Raw genomic sequence first — 18,376 nt, forward strand, 5'->3', positions numbered from 1 at the left:
GAGCCAGATGATGGCAAGCTCTTGAGTTCAAGGGCATGTAAGAAAAGTTTGGAAGGAGCAGAAATGAAGAGACTTTCAGAAGGATCCAGGAAAACAGAACAAGAATGAGGAAAGACACAGATGTGGGCAGCCACTGCCTCCCATTTCTTCTGAGCTTTCTCTATACATTCCGTAGCTGAGCTCCATGAAGGTCCATTGAACCCTGATACTAACATCCTTCCACTGTCACTCACAGAATAGGCCAGAGGTCCTTGCAAGCAAAACACAGGACTAAAGTCCCCATTAACGCAGCAGAGGCTGTTAATCTCCACACCTATGAGCTGCATCCATCCTCTTGAGTGGATGGAATGTTATCTGTATTTACATGCCAGGCCTCCAAGGCTAGAGGCCTCAGTAACCCATGCAATGAGAAGGAAATGTCTATCAGACAATTCAAGCAACACATTCCAATCACATTGGATTGTTTTCTGGACCTCAGAGTCACCAAGCTCAACTTTGCCCTTAGGACCTATGCCCTTGCTATTCTCTGTGCCTGGAACCCAAATATTTCCATGACCCAAGGTAGGTTCCGTCCTTCCTTTCAGTGTAGACCTTACTTTTGCAAGAAAACTAATATGTCTCCTCACCAGCACTATCCAATGCTCTGTTCACCCATTGGCTTATTTATTTTCTGCCTCCCCACCCCCACTTTGGAATTCTTCCCAAAGACGTCATATCTCCTTGCTGTACACATTATGAATATCCCCAGTGCCCAGAACACTGTTCAGCACATGCTTATTTAGGAGCTACATAAGCATTTGTTGAATGGACAGACTGGCTCAATCCAAATAGCTAGTGAGTGATCCCAGGAAGATATAAAGGCTTATCTGGTTCCCAAAGCCTTGGTCTTCTTACTTTTTTAGTTACCTCTCCTTGTTGAGTTTTGGGGAGAGATTTTAGCCAGAGGAGTTATAAAAGAGTGATTCACAATTAGAAATCCATAAATCTAGACTAAATAAGAGGGAAATCAACAATGCAGGCAGAGGAGAAGAAACATCTGTTTCTGATTATTTCATATAAAATAAAATCTATGTCATAAGGTCTGGAGACATGGTTGTTTTTACCTCATCATTTCTTCTTAAAATTTGTGTGGGAATTGATAGGTTTTTCTTTTTTCAGCATAAAAAAAAATCTATTTTAAAAGCACCAGGGAATTTGTTATTTAAATGTAGCCTGAAGCAAATCCTTTTACACAGAAAATAATCTTGCCTTAATTTGTGTGTTATAAGCTGCCTTGTCTGTATGATGGAGGTTTTTTCCCTCCTAATATGATGCAGTTTTCATAGTTGATTGAACTTGTTAGATAGGCTTGACTTTGGCTTAAAGATACATTTCAAATGCAATCACCTAAGCACCTCAGGATCAGTATATGAACATACCCCCAGAGACTCAACTAAGCAGAAACTTTGAAACTGAAGAGAGAAAACCTAGAAACACAGACTCAGAATGTTGCCCTGCAGGGTTCTCGATTGGCACATTTCTCTGGTTCCCCTGCAAGCTTTCCCCTCTTGTTCCAATGGGATTACTGTTTGTTCAAGATAACTTTCCTGGAAAGATGGGAAAATGACATTATCCTGCCAATGACATCACACTGTTATCCAATAAGAAAAAGCCTCTTCAACATGTTTACATATGGAAACCTATTTTTCTCTTGGATTTATAATGATGTTCTTAATACCTCCGCCATTTGGGATTCCACTACCTGATTGTGTTACACCTGCTCTGGGATGCAGGAAAAAGCAAAAGGCCTCCTTTAAATAACCAGCACAACATTGCCGCATTCGTAAGAAAATGGAAGGACTTGGAAAAAATTATACTAAGTGAAGTGAGCCAGACCCAAAGAAACATGGACTCTATGGTCTCCCTCATAGGGAATAATTAGCACAGTTTTAGGCTAGTCATAGCAGAGTATCACAAGAGCCTAATAGCTATGCCCCTATGAATGCATAAGATAATGCTAAGTGAGATGAACTCCATGTTATGGAAACAAGTAATATATCACTGTTGTAATTACTTTCAACATGCCATGTGAAACCGTAGTTACTATTGTTGATGATCCTCTTGTATCCCCCTCCTGTGGTTGTACCTGCACTATCACTGTATCTTATCTGAGTACATTGGAAACTCTATGTACTGGTATTAGAACTAGGAAAGTGAAAGGGAATACTAAAATCGAGAGCCACAGGATAAAAAGACAAACGACTACAAAAGCAATACTTGCAAAACTGTTTGGTGTAAACCAACTGAACAACTCATGGGGGGAGAGAGAAAAGGGGAGAGGGAGGGGGGAAGGAGGGACGAGGTAACAAACAGTACAAGAAATGGATCCAATGCCTAAGGTATGAAACTGTAACCTCTCTGTACATCACTTTGACAATAAATAAGAAAAAAAAGGAAAAAAGAAAAAAACCAAAAACAAAAAAAAACTACCCTGGTAATGCTAATATTTTCTTGGGCTAGAGAAATAAAGTAATGAATGTATAAAAAAATAACCAGCACATCGCAGCTGCTAGTCATGGGCAGAGGTGAATCCAATGCTCTTATACCTCTGTTTCTAAATGCTTCAGCTATTTCTGGTTATTTCTGGATATTTTCTGAGCTTTGGTTTTTCTCCTAGGAAAGGGCACTGAGCTGGAGACAACGTTCCTAACCGGGAAGTCAGATAATACAAGATTGATTTTGAAATAAAAAATCAGTCCTGCCCACTCATGGGCTGGTTGCTAGCTCCTCAAGAAAGGGCTCAGTGGTAGCTGGCACTGGGGGCCATGAAGACCAGTCTGAAAAAAGGAGCAAGACAGAGCTATCCATCAAATCATGCTCCCTCAGGAAACCCAGTATCCTCTGGGTAAGGAGGGAATCTGCTCCCTCAGAGGAAAGACCATTATCTGACTAGCAACCAAATGATTTCTAATGTCAAACACAGCCTGCTTCTGGTCTTGTATCTGTGTATTGGAGATGGGGGACAATGATGCCCACTGAGTTCCCACTAGGTCCTGTGGGATAGAGAGTCCTGTTTGTTCCCAACCCTAGAAGATAGGTGCATCTGTTTTCTTTTATCCATGAGCAATCAGAGATTAAGAGGTGAAGCAACCTGCCCGAGAACACACAGTTCTAAAGGACCTTGGCTTAAAGCTGGTCCAGCAGGACACATGTGTTGTGGTCCTTCCACATCTCCCCACCGCTTCTGAAGATCCACATCCTAAACAGAGAGAATCAACTTCTATTACGGCCGCAGAGAGTTATTCGGCATTCTGTTTTGCATTATCTTATTGAACACTTGCAACAAGTTCTCCCAGAGCTTCTGTAATGAAATATCTAGGGGAGAGGGTGGTTAAATATTGTGTTCCAGGTCAAACAGAGTTGAAGCAATGCTTCTGGGTTCTTGTACCTCTAATGAATCTAATGACAGCTTCCTATGGACTTGCAACTGTGTCAACTTCTAAGAATACAAATCTTTTGATCTGAGAGATGGTTCCTCACCCCATTCTGTGATATCCACACTCACAGCCCCCGCCCCTTCTTCTAAGTCTGATCACCCCTAGGTAGAGGAAGGAATCCTCTGGCAGGCAGTGGAGCACAGGGCTTGGGTTGCCCCATCCCTGTTCAATTTGTGGCAGAGTTAGTGATCCCAATGTCCCATGGGACATGGCCTTTCCTATGCTGGCTCCTGCCTTCCAGAGATGAAGGTAACATTAGGGCAGATTAGAAAATCTCTTTACTCTTTAATCTGCCAATGTTTTCCACAGTACCAGGAACACTACAGACTCAGTAGATGCGTGTGTAAAGGGATACTCTCTTCTTCCATCTGAAGACTTGGTGGAAGCCACAAACTACACAGAGTGGCCAAGCAGAAAGAGGTGTCTTTGAGTTCTAGCCATCTGCTTACTGTGCTATGTCCAACAGAAGCCTTTCTGAGATTCTGTTTCCTTCTGCATGAAACAAAACAATTTCCCTTGCAGTCTTCTTGTTTGAGCTTTAGTAAGATCACTGTGTGTGGTGCCTTTTCCAAGGGCAGTGCTCAGTCCTTGCCTTCCTCTGTTCTTCCCCAGTTTACCCTTTTTCTACTCTAAGAATACCAACATGGAGCTGCAAACAAAACAGCTGTGAGTTGTTGAAAAAGTGGTCCTCGGTGCCGGGGCACCCTGCATGCCAGAGTAGGCGGCATTGATCCCGGGCTGTTTGGGCAGAGGATGTGGAGCTGCACCTGGCTCTGCCTCAGCGGAACCACATGGCTGTAGGGAGGTCACTGTAGGTTCAGTTCTAGCTATTTCATTTGTAAATTTGAGGTGGTAAGAAGAGTAAGAAATTTTAGAGGAAGTAATTTAATTTTTTTCCAGTATTAGGGTTTGAATTTAGAGCCTCACACTTGCTTAGCTGGTACTGTAACACTGGAGCTACTTCTCTAGCTCTGCTTTTTGCTGATTAATTAGAGATAGAGACTCATGAGATCTGGAGGAGCTTAGCCTCCTGATTAGCTAAATATTATAGGCATGAGCCCTCTGTACCTGGTGTTAAATCATTTATATCAAATAGATCTAAGGTATAGAACATACTAGTACGAGGACTTGGACTCAGAGCCTCTTGCTTACTTGATCAGTTTGTTTGCTCATGCTGGTGCTCTATTACTTGAACCACACCTCCAGTCCAGCTTTTTGCTGGTTAATTGGAAATAGAGTCTTGAGGTTTTTTCTTCCCAGGATTGTTTCAAATCATGATCCTCCAGATCCCAGCCTTCCTAGTACATAGATCACAGGAATGAGCCACCAGTGCCTGGCTCAAATTATTTTATATAAAAAGAAATTTAAACATATAGAAAAAATGAGAAAGAGGAAAGAAAAACTTGAGTAATAGATATTAGGAAAAAGCCTCTCTCTTAATGCTTTCTTTGTGTGATTTACCCAGTAGCTATGTAAAGGTTTATTTGTTGTTTCTTAAATGGTCATGAAATTTGACAGATCACCTAATGATCTTTGCAGTCATCTTACAATGGATGACATTGCTTTTGTCATTCCATCTGTTTGTTATTTTGTTGATTTTTGAACCAAGGAAAACATTTTTCTTGTATTTTCAATAGACACAGGCCACATTTCATCCTCGTGCGTCTATGTGCCTACATGTGTGTTTGTAAGAGTGTAGGCTTCCAAGAGAAGAGATTCATTCTCAGGAATAGGCTTGTGACTTCTAAATATTTGGTCATTTTCACAACTCTTAGTACAAGCCATCAGAACTGGTTTCCAAAAGCGCTGCACTGAGTCACAATGCCATCAGCTATTACCCATTTTGCTACAGCTTCTCTAGAACTGGTTATTATCATTTAAATGTTTGGAGATTTAATAGGCAATGTAGCACCTAATTGCTTTAATTTATATGCCATTGATTAACTGAGGCAGCCAACCTATCTTTTCATATTTTTGTAGCCCCCTCTCCTCATAGGTCAACTGATGTCTGTGATCCTTTCAGCCCTTACTCGTAACATTGAAAGGCTGAGAGTCCCCAAGAAAGCAGTTAGACAGTACATGATTACCGGGAACAGATCGGACAATATTTGGAGATGCAAATAACAGGGATTGCTGGTGGGGGGCATGGAAATCTAAGAATTAAGTGGAGAATGTCTATGGAGTTATTCCGGTCGAATTTAGAAGGGCTGTCTTCTCTTCTGACCAGCAGCTCCAGTGATATGTGATGGAAATAATAACCATTATTTTCCCTTCTGTGATTAAAAACAGAGCAAATGAGAGCCGAGCAGAGTGGCTCATACATGTAATCCCTAGCTACCTAGGAGGTAGAGACAGGAGGATCAGCCAGAGCCAAAAGTTAACAAAATCTGTCTCAAAGAACAAGCCAGGTGTTAAGGGAAATGCCTGTAATCCAAACTAAAGGGGAGACAAAGGTAGGAGAAAGTCAGTCTGAGGCCAGCCCTAGGCAAAAGTGTTAGACCTCATAAGAAAAATAGCCAGAGCAAGAAAGGCTGGGGTGTGGCTCAAGTAAGTGCTTTGCCTATCAAGTACCCGGCCTTGAGTTCGAATCCCAGTGCCACCAAAGGTGAAATGAAAATTTATTCCAGAAATAAAAGTATGAATGATATACATTATTTACATTGCACATGCTTTAAGGCAGGTTTTAAGAGTAGAGATTAATATTTTCCTTAGAGTCAGATATACTTTATCCTTTTTTTTTTCTGGATCTAGTCAAGAATTAATCTTGTCGCAACTGAATCTTTTTGAGAACTTTCATCATAACATTAGAGTAAGGCTAGTCATCTAACTGGCTTAATCAAGAGATCAGCAAACACTGCCACCCTCTAAGGACCTGGAATCTCACTGGTGGCTCCCGGGCTCTATTGTTTCTTTAATACTTACTTCAATGTTTCCCATATCTCTTCACCAAATTTCTCTATGACCAGCGACTGCAGACAGGTGTTGATAAATCCATACTAGAACGCAGAAGGAGAGGAAAAATATGTATAATGAAGCATGAAATCCTCACTGACCTTTTCATGATGTCTCTCAGGAAATGTACACCAAGACTCAAAACCTGGAAAACCCTGAGACAGAGCCCAGGTCCTGAATTCAAGCTCCAGTGCCAGGAAAAAAAAAAAAAAGAAGGGAGGGAGGGAGGGAGGGAGGGAGGAAAAAAATATCTGAAAATGTTGCAAGGTAGCCCAGTCCTTGTCCTGTAACCATGACTCCTCACTCCGTCTTGAGTTTTGCTTGCTATTCTGGCTTCTGGGTGGGGAACGAGGGGCTCCCTACCATAATGTGGCCCCCATGAACCCAGAGAGAGGTGCAGCTGAGAGGTAAGGGATTGGGCTCTGGAGACAAATAGATTTCTGTTTCCGTGTCTTGAAGCTGTGAGTTAAGGTAAATTGCCCAGCCTCTCCGAACCTAGTCTTCTCATGAGCTAAGCTGGAAATCATAATAGTGCCTTCTCTGTTGGAGGGCTACTGCAGTTAGTAATGGAGTAATTGAGTATCATGAAGTCAGAACCAACTGGCTGATTGCTGAGCCCAAGTCTTACCTGTTGTCTGACCCTGACCTTGACCCTTCAATCTCCCCCAGTTTCCCTTGCTTCATCTGGAAAATGGTACTGGGCTGATCCTTTCTTCCCAATGCTAGCTAAATGACATTAACAGGTGAAGCACACAGCAAGTGTAAGTGCTTGGAAGGCCACAACCATGCTTCTTACACACACACACACACACACACACACACACGTATATATATATACATATATATGTATATATATATATATGTATATATATATACACTGAACTGAAGCATTGCTCCACAGGGGAGGTTCCAGGGGTCAGAAAGTGAGTGAAAGGGCTGCTTACCATGGTGCTGTCCAGTGGCTTATCTTCAGGTTCCACGGTGGAACCCCAAGGATCCCTGATCTAGGGGGTTGCTTAGGTCTGCAGCACCACCCCAGGCCTATCTTGACCGAGGCTGATCTTGAAGGAGTCTAGATGATCCCAAAGGAAATTAGGAACACATCACTCTCACTTGCCTCCTAGCCAAGAACAAAGGGGTGAATACTGAGCCTCCCAGGGAGTAAAAAGTACAACTCTTCCTGCCCGTGGGTGAGTGGGACCCGCACCTGGCACCCCAAGGGGCACCCATTGTGGATGTCAGCCTCTTGGGGAAGCTAAAGCATCTCCCTGTGGTGCCAACACACAGTAGCACCACCAACATGCAAGCTCCAAGCCAATGCCTGGCTCTGTGCCATGAAGAAACAGAGCACTGGGAGGTGAGGCTCTGCAGGTTTGCCAGCCACATGGGGCAGGGGGAGGCTTGGGGAATGAGAGCATCCAGGCCCCGCTAGACCCTCAGGCTTATCTTCTATCCCTATGGAATCCAGCTGCAAATTCGGAAACTCACTGAGCATCCCACCCCCACCCCCACCCTCGCACACACACCTCTAGTCCTCTTCAGAGGCACTGGCTGGGGCCGGAGTCTTTCTGGGATGGGCTGACATGGAAAGCCAGGATCTCTGACAGCTTATGAGATTTTTAAACTCACCCCTCTTCATATTTGACAGGCCAGCAATGGTCATTGATGTGCATGACATCACCCTGGTGAGCACCCAAGGATGGAAGGGACTGAGGGCATCCGCTCTGCTCCCAGAACATCCCCAGAATTCTGAGCTTGGCTATGGAAATACCAGTAGGACCTTCACAAGGCCGCCTCATTGACTGTGGAGGGGTCTCTGATCAAAGCACTCTGGGTACCACCCAAGAAAGGCCTGCCAGGGGCAGCACTTGGCCCTGTGTTGCTACACCATGGAATCCTCTAATGCCTGATAGCTTCAAACCCCAACACTGTCACTGTTCCATGTTGATCTAGATAGGCTGTTTATGGTCAGGAGAAACCCAGCCACTAACCTGGTCCCATGACTGTTGCCTGTGGTAGTTCCAAGAAACCATCAGCTCTGGTGTAAAAACAAAATGCCAGACACAGTGGCTCATGTCTATAATCCAAGCTATGCAGGAATTAGACATGAGGAGGATCAGAGTTCAGCAAAATGGAGGCTCATGCCTGTAATACTAGCTACTCAGACGGCTGAGATCTGAGGATCAAAGTTCAAAGCCACCCTGGGCAACAAAGTCTGCGAGACTCTTATTTCCAATTAACCAACAAAAAAGCCAGAAGTGGAGCTGTGACTCAAGTGGTAGAGTGCTAGCCTTAGCAAAAAATGCTCGACGTCAGAGCCCAGACCCTGAGTTCAAGGCCCAGAACCAGCAGACACACACACACACACACACACACACACACACACACACACACACACACACACACACACTGCTTGAGACCCCATCTGAATTAGTAAACTTAATATGATTATTCCACCTGACATCCAAGCTACTGGGAGGGTTAAGTAGGAGGACCTTAGTCTGGGTACACAAAGGCGAAAATACAGAAGTCTGTTATCAAAATAACTAATGCAGAAAGACCAGAACATTGTTCATATGCTAGAGCATCTGCCAAACAAGCTTGAGGCCCTGAATTCAAACCCTAGTACTGACTACATAGATAGAAGATAGTTGGAGAGATAGATGATAGGTAGATAGGTAGGTAGATAGGTAGATAGATAGATACATACATACATACATACATATACACACATAAATATATACATGTAGATAGATAGGTGATAGAGCCAGATGATTGATGATAGAGTGAGATACAGATGATAGAGAAGGATAGATATATATAAATAGACAGGCCTCCAGGGTGAACTCTATAGGTACAGGATGGCTATTTGCATGTGACCCAGGATTAAGAAAGTGTCTCTAATTGGATGGTGCTAGAGGCAGGCACCAGGCACCCCATGGAAGCTTGTCATCCTACATCTTTATCTCAGCATATCCACCCTCACCACCCTCCCCTGTTCAGATTCCTCTCCCATCCAGCCTAGCCACTGTCTGAAGCTCCCCTGAGAAAGTACCAGACACCTCAGTCCCTGAGCCTTTCTCATTTCCTTGTTGACTATACTCCCGCTTCCCACCTGCTTTCCTTCACACTACCTCTTGGGTGCAGGGACCTAACACACAGACAGGACTTGCTTAAGTCCCACTGCTTTCTAAAGCAGGGACATGGCGTATTTGTGAATGCTGAGCTCTCTGTGCTGATCCTATATAGAAGAGACATGTGGTCAGGAGGAGAAAAATAGTCTCTGGAATAGTTGATTTCCATAATTATGCTTCCCAAGCCTTTGCCACCATTCAGCTGACAATTCTTCTTTCTGTCCTGCCAAGTGGGCTTGCTCTGGCTCTCTCTCTTCCAGCCCTCCACCCCACCCTGCTTTTTCAAACACACACTCCCGCACACTTGCATTTCACAATAAGTAAATGGTTAAAAAAAAAAAAAAAGCAACCTCTCTCCTTTTCCTTTTCATGCAGCAGATGGCACATCTCAGGAACTTGGTGGAAATTAGGCTTTCTGATTTTCTAATAAATTTCAGCAACACACACACACACACACACACACACACACGCACGCCAGTTCATTTTGATTGTGATGTTAAGGGCCATATGGTACACTATCCCAGGAACATGGCGGCTTCATAGTTAGAGTAATGAGGAAGGGATTTATTTCTTATAACACTAAGGGCTGGTGTGCAGGAACCAAGTGGATTCCTGAGTGAATACCTCTTGATAATAATATTGTATATGACAGTGAAGTCATTATCCCTCTTTGATGGTATGTTAATTTTTGCTGCCAGTTTCACTAATGACAACTGCCACCCCAAAGACTACTTTTTGTAAATACTCTGCAAACATTTGAGAAGATATAGACTGGGTGTGCATGAAGAGAAATGTCCTTGGATTTTGAAACTGGCTGACGTTTTCCTATGTTTATCCATGACACGCACAGCCAAGGGGAGCTGCCCCTGGGTCTTTCTCTCTTCCACGACCGCACGGGCCTTCTTGCCCTGTTGTGAGGGTTGTTTGGGGGATATTTTCTATTGCTATTGCTTTGTGGATCTTAAGTGAGAAGTTCCAACAGCTCTGACAAATGTATGTACCCACTTAATGCACACTCTAATAAAAATATAGAGCAAGAGGGCACTGGTAACTCTCTCCTGTAAGCTTAGCTACTCAGGAGGCTGGGATCTGAGGATCCCAGTTCAAAGCCAGCTCAGGCAGCAATCTTGTGAGCCTCTTATCTCCGATTAACCAACAAAAAGCCAGAAATGGAGCTGTGGCTCAAGGGGAGAGTGCCAACCTTGAGTGAAAAAACTAAGAAACAGCAATCAGGCCCTTAGTTCAAGGCGCAGTCCCTGTGTGTGCGCGCGCGTACACACACCCACACACACACACACACAGATATAAAACATCTCTATCATTTTAGGAAATTCCTTGAACTTTTCTGCCTTCTTAACTTTCAGCTCGTGTTGGGTGCACTGAGTTCATTCTCCACATTAGACAGTTGCCTGTATGCATGTTCCCTGGCTACATCTTCTATGAAGTAGAATGAGATCTCACAAGACAGCTTGTGCAAGTGTGCAAGGAGAAATGCAACCCTTTTCTTTATCGTAGGGGGAAAGGCAAGGTAAAATCTGTTACATAAAGAAAGATAGAAGAGGAAGAATTCAAGGGCAGCGTCTGGGAGGAAACTATCATTATGACCTGGGGTTGGCTGTGAGTGCTTGTCTCTGGGAACTCACCTGCTGCTCTCTTGTTTCTCCAGGCTGCCTCTGGCTTGTGGGCTCAGTGGCTGTACCCAGCCTATAGAAGCATAGGCAGCTGTCTCAGGACACATGTGGGCTGTAGCTGAGCTTCTCAGCTCCTAGCGAGGCTCTTCTGACCATAGCACACACAGGCTGGCCAGGTCCCTGAAATTCTCATTCTTTTAGCCTAATAGATCTGAAATCTTCTACCAAAACCAAAGAAAATAATCATGGCTTCCCTTGGTAGTCACTGAAGAGTCTGCCACAGAGTGCCATGAGGGGTGAGGGCTTCACAAGGAGAGGGGCAACGTCTTCCAGGGACAATGGAAAGTAAGGATGGAAAGAGCACCGTTTTACTCATACAGGCCTGGGTAAGCCTGGAGTCTCCTTTGGTGGTACTAACACCTATGGAAAGATGGTCGGTCCGTGGGGAAGATGACTTGACTGAAGGTAGGGCTGTGATAATGAGCTAGACTTTTAGGCCAGACATGGGGAATGGAGGGTGAGGATCACTTGAGCCCAGAAGTTCCAAACCAGCCTGGCCAACATCTCAAAACTTTATTAAAAAAAAAAAAGTACCATATTTCTTCCAGGCTTATTTTCATGTTTAGAACTTCTTTTACGTGCAGAAACTAGGGCATGACCAATCAATAAAACTCTTCAGGGGGGAAACAAATCCAAAAAACTGGGCTATTTTGTTTGCTATACATTCATAGGATGTGCCTGTTCTACTCTCGTCACACCAGCTGTGAAAATAATCGCTCATGTCTACTGAGTCTTGCCAGGCCTGGCGCATAGCACATCGCATTTGACCGTGAATCGCAGGGCACTGCTGTATTTGTAGGTCAACGACTACATAATTTTGTGTGATTCAGTCATTCCCCCTTATGACAACCCATTAACCTTTTCTTTTCTGTTTTGTCAGTTGTGGGGCTTGAACTCTGGGTCTGGGCCCTGTCCCTGCACTCTTCAGCTCAGGTCTAGCGCTCTACCACTAGAGTCACAGCATCACTTCCAGTTTTCTGGTGATTAACTGGAGATAAGAGTCTCATGGATTTTTCCTGTCTGGGCTGGCTTTGAACCGAAATCCTCAGACCTCAGCCTGCTGAGTAGCTAGGGTTACAGGCGTGAGCCACCAGTGACTGGTCCATTAACCTCTTTGAAGAATGGAAATATCCAGGTACAGAGAAGTTAAGCAACTTCCTGAGGCTCCCATACCAGTTATATTAGCCCAACCTTATATTACTTCCAGGAAGAGAATACAAATGACTAGGATCCTCTTGGAATCAGGTGATCGTTTCCCCAAACTTTCTTTTTCCAGGAAAATAAAAGCTCTGGCTTATGCAGGTCCTTTTCCTTACACCTACCAAGCTGGAAGATAATATCCCAATTGATATGTGAACTTGGGTGCAATGTTCTGGAAAGAAAATGAGCCCTAACTATGGAAATTTGGAGGGGGGGGTGGGGTTGTTGTTGTTGTTTCATTTTGAATCAGAGCCTTCCCTTAAGACCCAGGAACTGAGCAAGAACTAAAACTTTTTCCATTGTGTGGCGATTGAACAATGAACCAGTATCAGTGACAACGACATCTATGTATGCTAAGAATTAAAAAAAACAAGCAAACAAACAAACAAAACCGGGCCCTTTCCTTTCTGTTCGGATTTAATTTTTTTTCAGTGATACTGGGAAAGGATCAGCGAGATTGTTGGGGATGGAGCGCCACTGTGTGGTCAAAGTACTGAATAACAACTGGCTATGGTATGATTAATTCCTCCCCTGGAAAGGAAACCAAGGGTGTGTGTGTGTGTGTGTGTGTGTGTGTGTGTGTGTGTGTGTGTGTGTGTGTGTGTCTGCGTGTGTGTCTGTGTGTGTGTCTGCGTGTGTGTCTGTGTGTGTGCCTCATGACCAGGCAGAGGAATGAGCACTCCGTTCAGGTCTGTATTACTCAGGAAAACAGTTCACCTAGTGTCAGACAAGCCTGTGATTTCCAGGCTTGGTCATTTTGTGAAAGGTAGTTGAATATGTATTTGCCTTTCCATGTTAAATGCAAAAACGCACAAGACTGGAGGTGAGAAGTCAGACAACACAGAGACATTCCAAGTTAGCACTCATTTTGGATGCATGCAAATCAAATCTAACCTCCTCTATGCTTCTGTTTTATTCAGAGAAGGCCACAAAGAAATCAGGTGATCTGGAAAGAGGTACAAAGTGTTGTCACACTGCAATCAGCTAACAGTGCTTTTTGAAAGACCTGAGAATAATAACTGTAAAGCTGAGCATCAGTGTCTCTCACCTGTAATCCTAGGTATTTAGGAGGCTGAGATCTGTGGATCATGGTTCAAAGCCAGCCTGGGCAGGAAAGTCTGTGAGACTTTTATCGCCAATTAACCACAAGAAAGCTGGAAATGGCACTGTGGCTCAAGTGGTAGAGCCCTAGCCTTGAGCACAAAAGCTCAAGAACAGTGCTTAGATCCTGAGTTCTAGCCCCAGGACTGGCACTCATATGTGCACGCGTGCACACACACACACACACAAACACACAAACACACAAAAGCTGTAATAGTGACCATACCTATGATTCCTGTTTGATTTTTTAGTGTTATCCCAAATCATCTCTCATGTTCCACTTGTGCTTTTTTGTCTTCAGCTGAATGTACTAGTTTATCTATCTTGTTTTCATACTCTCAGTATTTTGGCTCCAACTTGATCCAGTCTATGGGAGGCTTTCAATAGCGCTTTTTTAGTTGTCTTCTTTAGATCTTCATTTCCAGAATTTTAATTTAATTTTTTTCAGAATTCCTACAATTCTACTGAATTTCCTCATTGTGCCCTGCATTTTTGTCTTTATTTCATTAAGCTCTTTACTGTATACTTTTAGAATTCATTCATTTTTAATTCATATATATATTTTAATCTTCTTGATTATTCTTATAACCACAGTGGATCCCATCTACTTCGCTGTTATGTGTACCTAAAATTATGTCCATAGGCTTGTTAGCTTTTGGAGAAGTTTGTGTTGCCTTCTTTTTTCATGGTTCTTTTTATTTGTTTCGGGAATTTTATTTTTGTCTTGTATTGGGATTTGCGCATCTAATTGCCTGCGTGTTACCAGAGTCATTTGTCTAATCTTGTCTTCCTAGGAAGCTAAATTTGGACTCAAGGACCTTTTTCTACTATTTTCTGTTGCCTTTCTCTTTTCTGTTAACCTGTCGCCTCATCTTGATTCCTGATGCTATTGCTTTCATTCTTCCAAACATAGTCTCTTCTTTATTAACCTGATCTTTTTATTCTTGGAGCCAAACAGAGGATGTTTCTAACCTGTCATTTTACTCTGTCTCTTCTCATTCTAATCTTTGATTACTCAATTCTTTATCCTCATCAAATCAGCTCCTCTTTTGTGCCCCCCCCCCATTGATTTTCCATGCATAGAAGCCCGGCCCTTCTATCAAAGACATCTCCTGACTACACCACCACTCCCATGACCATTTTGATAACTGTCCTTCATGTTTCTCCTTCTCCATAGTGCAAGGCCAGCCACCTTCAACAACCTTCTCTTGAAGTCCGAATCCGTCTTTCAAAGCTCTGCCATGACTGTAAAGCTCTTCCTTCACTGATCAAGTTGAAAGACACTTAGCTAAGCAGCAGGCACTTTTTATCTGGGTTCCTCTCTTTGGATCACCAGCTGCTGAGGGTCAGAAATCGTGTCTTATACTGTTGTTGTTGTGTTTTTTAACATCCAGTGGCTTAATAGTCTTGATGAATTGATTGAAGGAAAATACCCGCTTTGACATAGAAAAATCTATCCTCATCATTATAGGATTGAAATGCTCTATTGTCCTAAGTGGGAATTTTGTGTGCTTAAAGAATCAAATCTAAAATTGTAATCCATCAGGCAAGATCAAATTTCACTTTACAAGAATATAGGGTAACAGCTAGAACCAAAGGAATCTAGACATTTTAGCTAAGTCCAAGTTAACCACAGATGTCAGGCTGTTATAATCAAGCTTAAGTGGAAATTGGGCTAGGTTCATAGGAAGGACTAGAATATCCAATGGTACTAGGAGCTGCTGGTTGAATAACAAACTTCTCCAGGGTGTTTTACACCTCAATCCCCCAACAATGAGAATATCACCTTGCATGGCAAATGGAAATCTTCTGATTTAATGAAATGAAAGATCTTGACATGGGGAGAATATGCTAGATGATCCTGGTGAAGACTTGTCTAATCATAAAGAACCTTCTAAAAGAGGCAGGGGACCATTGTGAGCAGCTGGAGATCTGGGGAAGTTAGAGGTTGAAAGAATGTAAAGGAAGGCAGCGCCAGTGAACTGGGAACGACCAAGAAGTGGGTTCTCCCCTGGGGCCTCCAGAGGGCGCTCGATGCTGCTGACCCTGACTTGCCCCACGGTGGCTAAGATTTGGCTGACACTGACTTGCCCCACAGTGGCTGAGATTTGGGTTCTTTCTCCTTACTTCCAGACTTAATGAGAATACACTTGTCTAGGCTTTGTTAAGCCTTTAAACTTAGGATAATTTATTACAGCAGCAGCGAGAAACTAACGCATTCTGGAAAGGTAAACAGTGTTGTGGAAGGATACAGTTTCTTATCAGAGCACTCTGGACTTTGCGTCTGAGAGAGCATTCTGCTTCAGCAGCCATGCATAGCAACTAAGCATGATGCAAACCAAATCCACCCACCCCCCACCCCCTTCATGAAAAGAAAGCATTTTGTAGTGGAAACTAGAAATCAACTGCTAAAAAACAAGCCAGAGTCCTCCCTGCCCCCTTTCCTTTTTTTTTTTTTTTTTAACATTTTGTCTATGGATAAGTAGTAGATTTTCATGTATCCAAACTGGGACAGCCAAGGAGAACTAGTGCATGCCTGTAGACTGACACTCAGCAATCAAAAGGCTGAGGCAAGAAGATCTCAAGTTCTAAGTCAGCTTGGATTACATAGCAAGATCTTGTCTCAAAAGAATGATGAGATTACTAAACAAATAAACAGAAATCTTCTTGGGAAAGCTAGAGCTGCTAATACAGCGTCCCAGTGTCCCAGTGAGGAGCTGATTTCACTAAGTAACTGAACAACTCTAGGGGCACAAAAAATCAGTCAAATCAGCTTAGCTTTCCGAATTGACATTTATTATTTTAGATTTGATTTCATTAGGTTTAGATTTGATTCACTGGACTGAGCCTAGATCCTAGGGTTTATTAGCAACTTCAAAGACATAAAAATCATCCCCAAAGACAATCTAGTCTCATGTTTACAAGCATATGTTTCATGAAAATTTTCAGGAAGGCTCTGTATATTTTTATTAAGGATAAAAGCATACAAAACATGAAGCAAAATAGAAAAGCACAGTTTCACATCCCATAAGAAATTGATGCTAAAAAGAAAAGAAAAAAAATCAGGATCCAAACATCTCTGTCCTGTTTATATATGTGTATATTTGGAAAGAGCCAAATCTACACAAGGCCTTTGCTCCATAATGTTAGGTTGATTTGATGATGCATTATAGACTGATAGGGGCAGAGTAAAGAGACCTTTATCCTGAGTTTATCCCCAGCAGAAAACATTTAAACATGAGACTCCAAACAAGCCTCCCCGCCTTGGGGGAAAAGCTATCCAGGAAGGATAAGTTGCAGTGATTTAACGAAGTTTATAAAAACAAATCTCCCAAACATTTATTTTTCAGTCAAGCTTCTGGCTGTCATGAGGTTAGTATCGGCAACAAAAAATGAAAGAAATCTCCTAAACATTGACATTGGCACTCCAGAAATTTTTAAAAGAGAGTATTCAAACATCTCTAGTATGTTTTTCATTCTGAAAAGGTGTTGATATAAAATTTCTAAGAATGTTGCAGGATTTCCCCTTCTCCCTTTTAGAAGTTAAACATACCTACATTCTGATCATTGGGTTCACATGAATAAAGGCTCCTTAAAAAAAAAAAAAGCAATAAGAATATCATCACACAAGGATGGCAAAAAGAATGCCTTCATTCAGTTCTTAGAGTGACTTTAGTAGGAAGCATCCTTGGCTTAATTAGAGGCTGAGGTTTTATCTCACAAATCTCCTAGCCTCCCCGCACCCCCCCACCCCCAACCAGTCAGGCAGGCATGGGCAGGCACTCTTCAAAGGACCACTGTAGAAAATGCTAGAAAAGAAAAAAAAGCAAGATAGGACAGCATGCAGTGTTCTGTCCAAGCCAGGGGTTCTCAAGCACAAGTGAAAAGAGAGAGAGAGTGTGTGTTAGAAACACAAAGAATAGGTTTTTAAATGGAGTGTCTGCATGGTTCGAGTGATATAGCACTTATTTGCCTCGTAAGCATGAAGCCCTGAGTTCAAGCCCCAGTACCAAAACACAAAATAACTAAAAATCAAAAATGATGAAAAAGGATTTCTAGAAACAAGTGATGGCCATGAACATTTTTTGTAGATTATCTCATTTATGCTTTCTCATTACATGACAAAATGTTTATACGTAACATGTTACTTTCTTATACCATACCTTCACTTGAAATTATTTTCTTCTTTTGCTGAAAAATCAAAGATATTTTGCCACAGTTAGGAGTTACAACCTCAGCTCCTGTTATAAATACCATTTTTTAAAATGCTTTATTTGAAACTTAATTCTGGCTTCAGGTGAGTGCATTCATGATTATTAAAAGGAAAATTATGTTTAATTCACAAATAGAGTCCAGGCAGTTCCTGGAATACAGGAATATTTTCGAGACAAAAAGAACTGTATGTTGCTTCTTACCCTCAAAATGTCTGGCTTGTCATAAATTGTTCACATGCATACTTAAAAAGACTTTTTTGGGGTGTGTGGTTATTCAGAAGGAAGGAAAGAAGGGAGGGAGGGAAGGAGAGAGAGAGGGAGAGAAGGAAGGAAAAAGAGAGAGGAAGAAAGAAAAAAAAGAAAGGGAGGGAGGGAGGGAGGGCAGGCGGAGGCAGCAGGCATGGAGTAGCCCTTTCTTTCTCCTTCATGTACTTGCCTTTGGAAAGTGGAGCTTGGCCTGCAGGCTGCAGGAGACTGCATGTTCTCAAGTGCCGAGCCCTTCCTACCACCAGGACCCTGGCTTCATCTTCAGCCTAATTCAGCGGTAGACGTTTCCTGGAAAACTCTGAGAAAATCTAGAGAACAAAGGAGCTGCTGCCCCGACTGCA

This window comes from Perognathus longimembris, chromosome 3, assembly GCF_023159225.1.
Source record: "Perognathus longimembris pacificus isolate PPM17 chromosome 3, ASM2315922v1, whole genome shotgun sequence".
In the NCBI taxonomy this organism is placed as follows: Eukaryota; Metazoa; Chordata; class Mammalia; order Rodentia; family Heteromyidae; genus Perognathus; species Perognathus longimembris.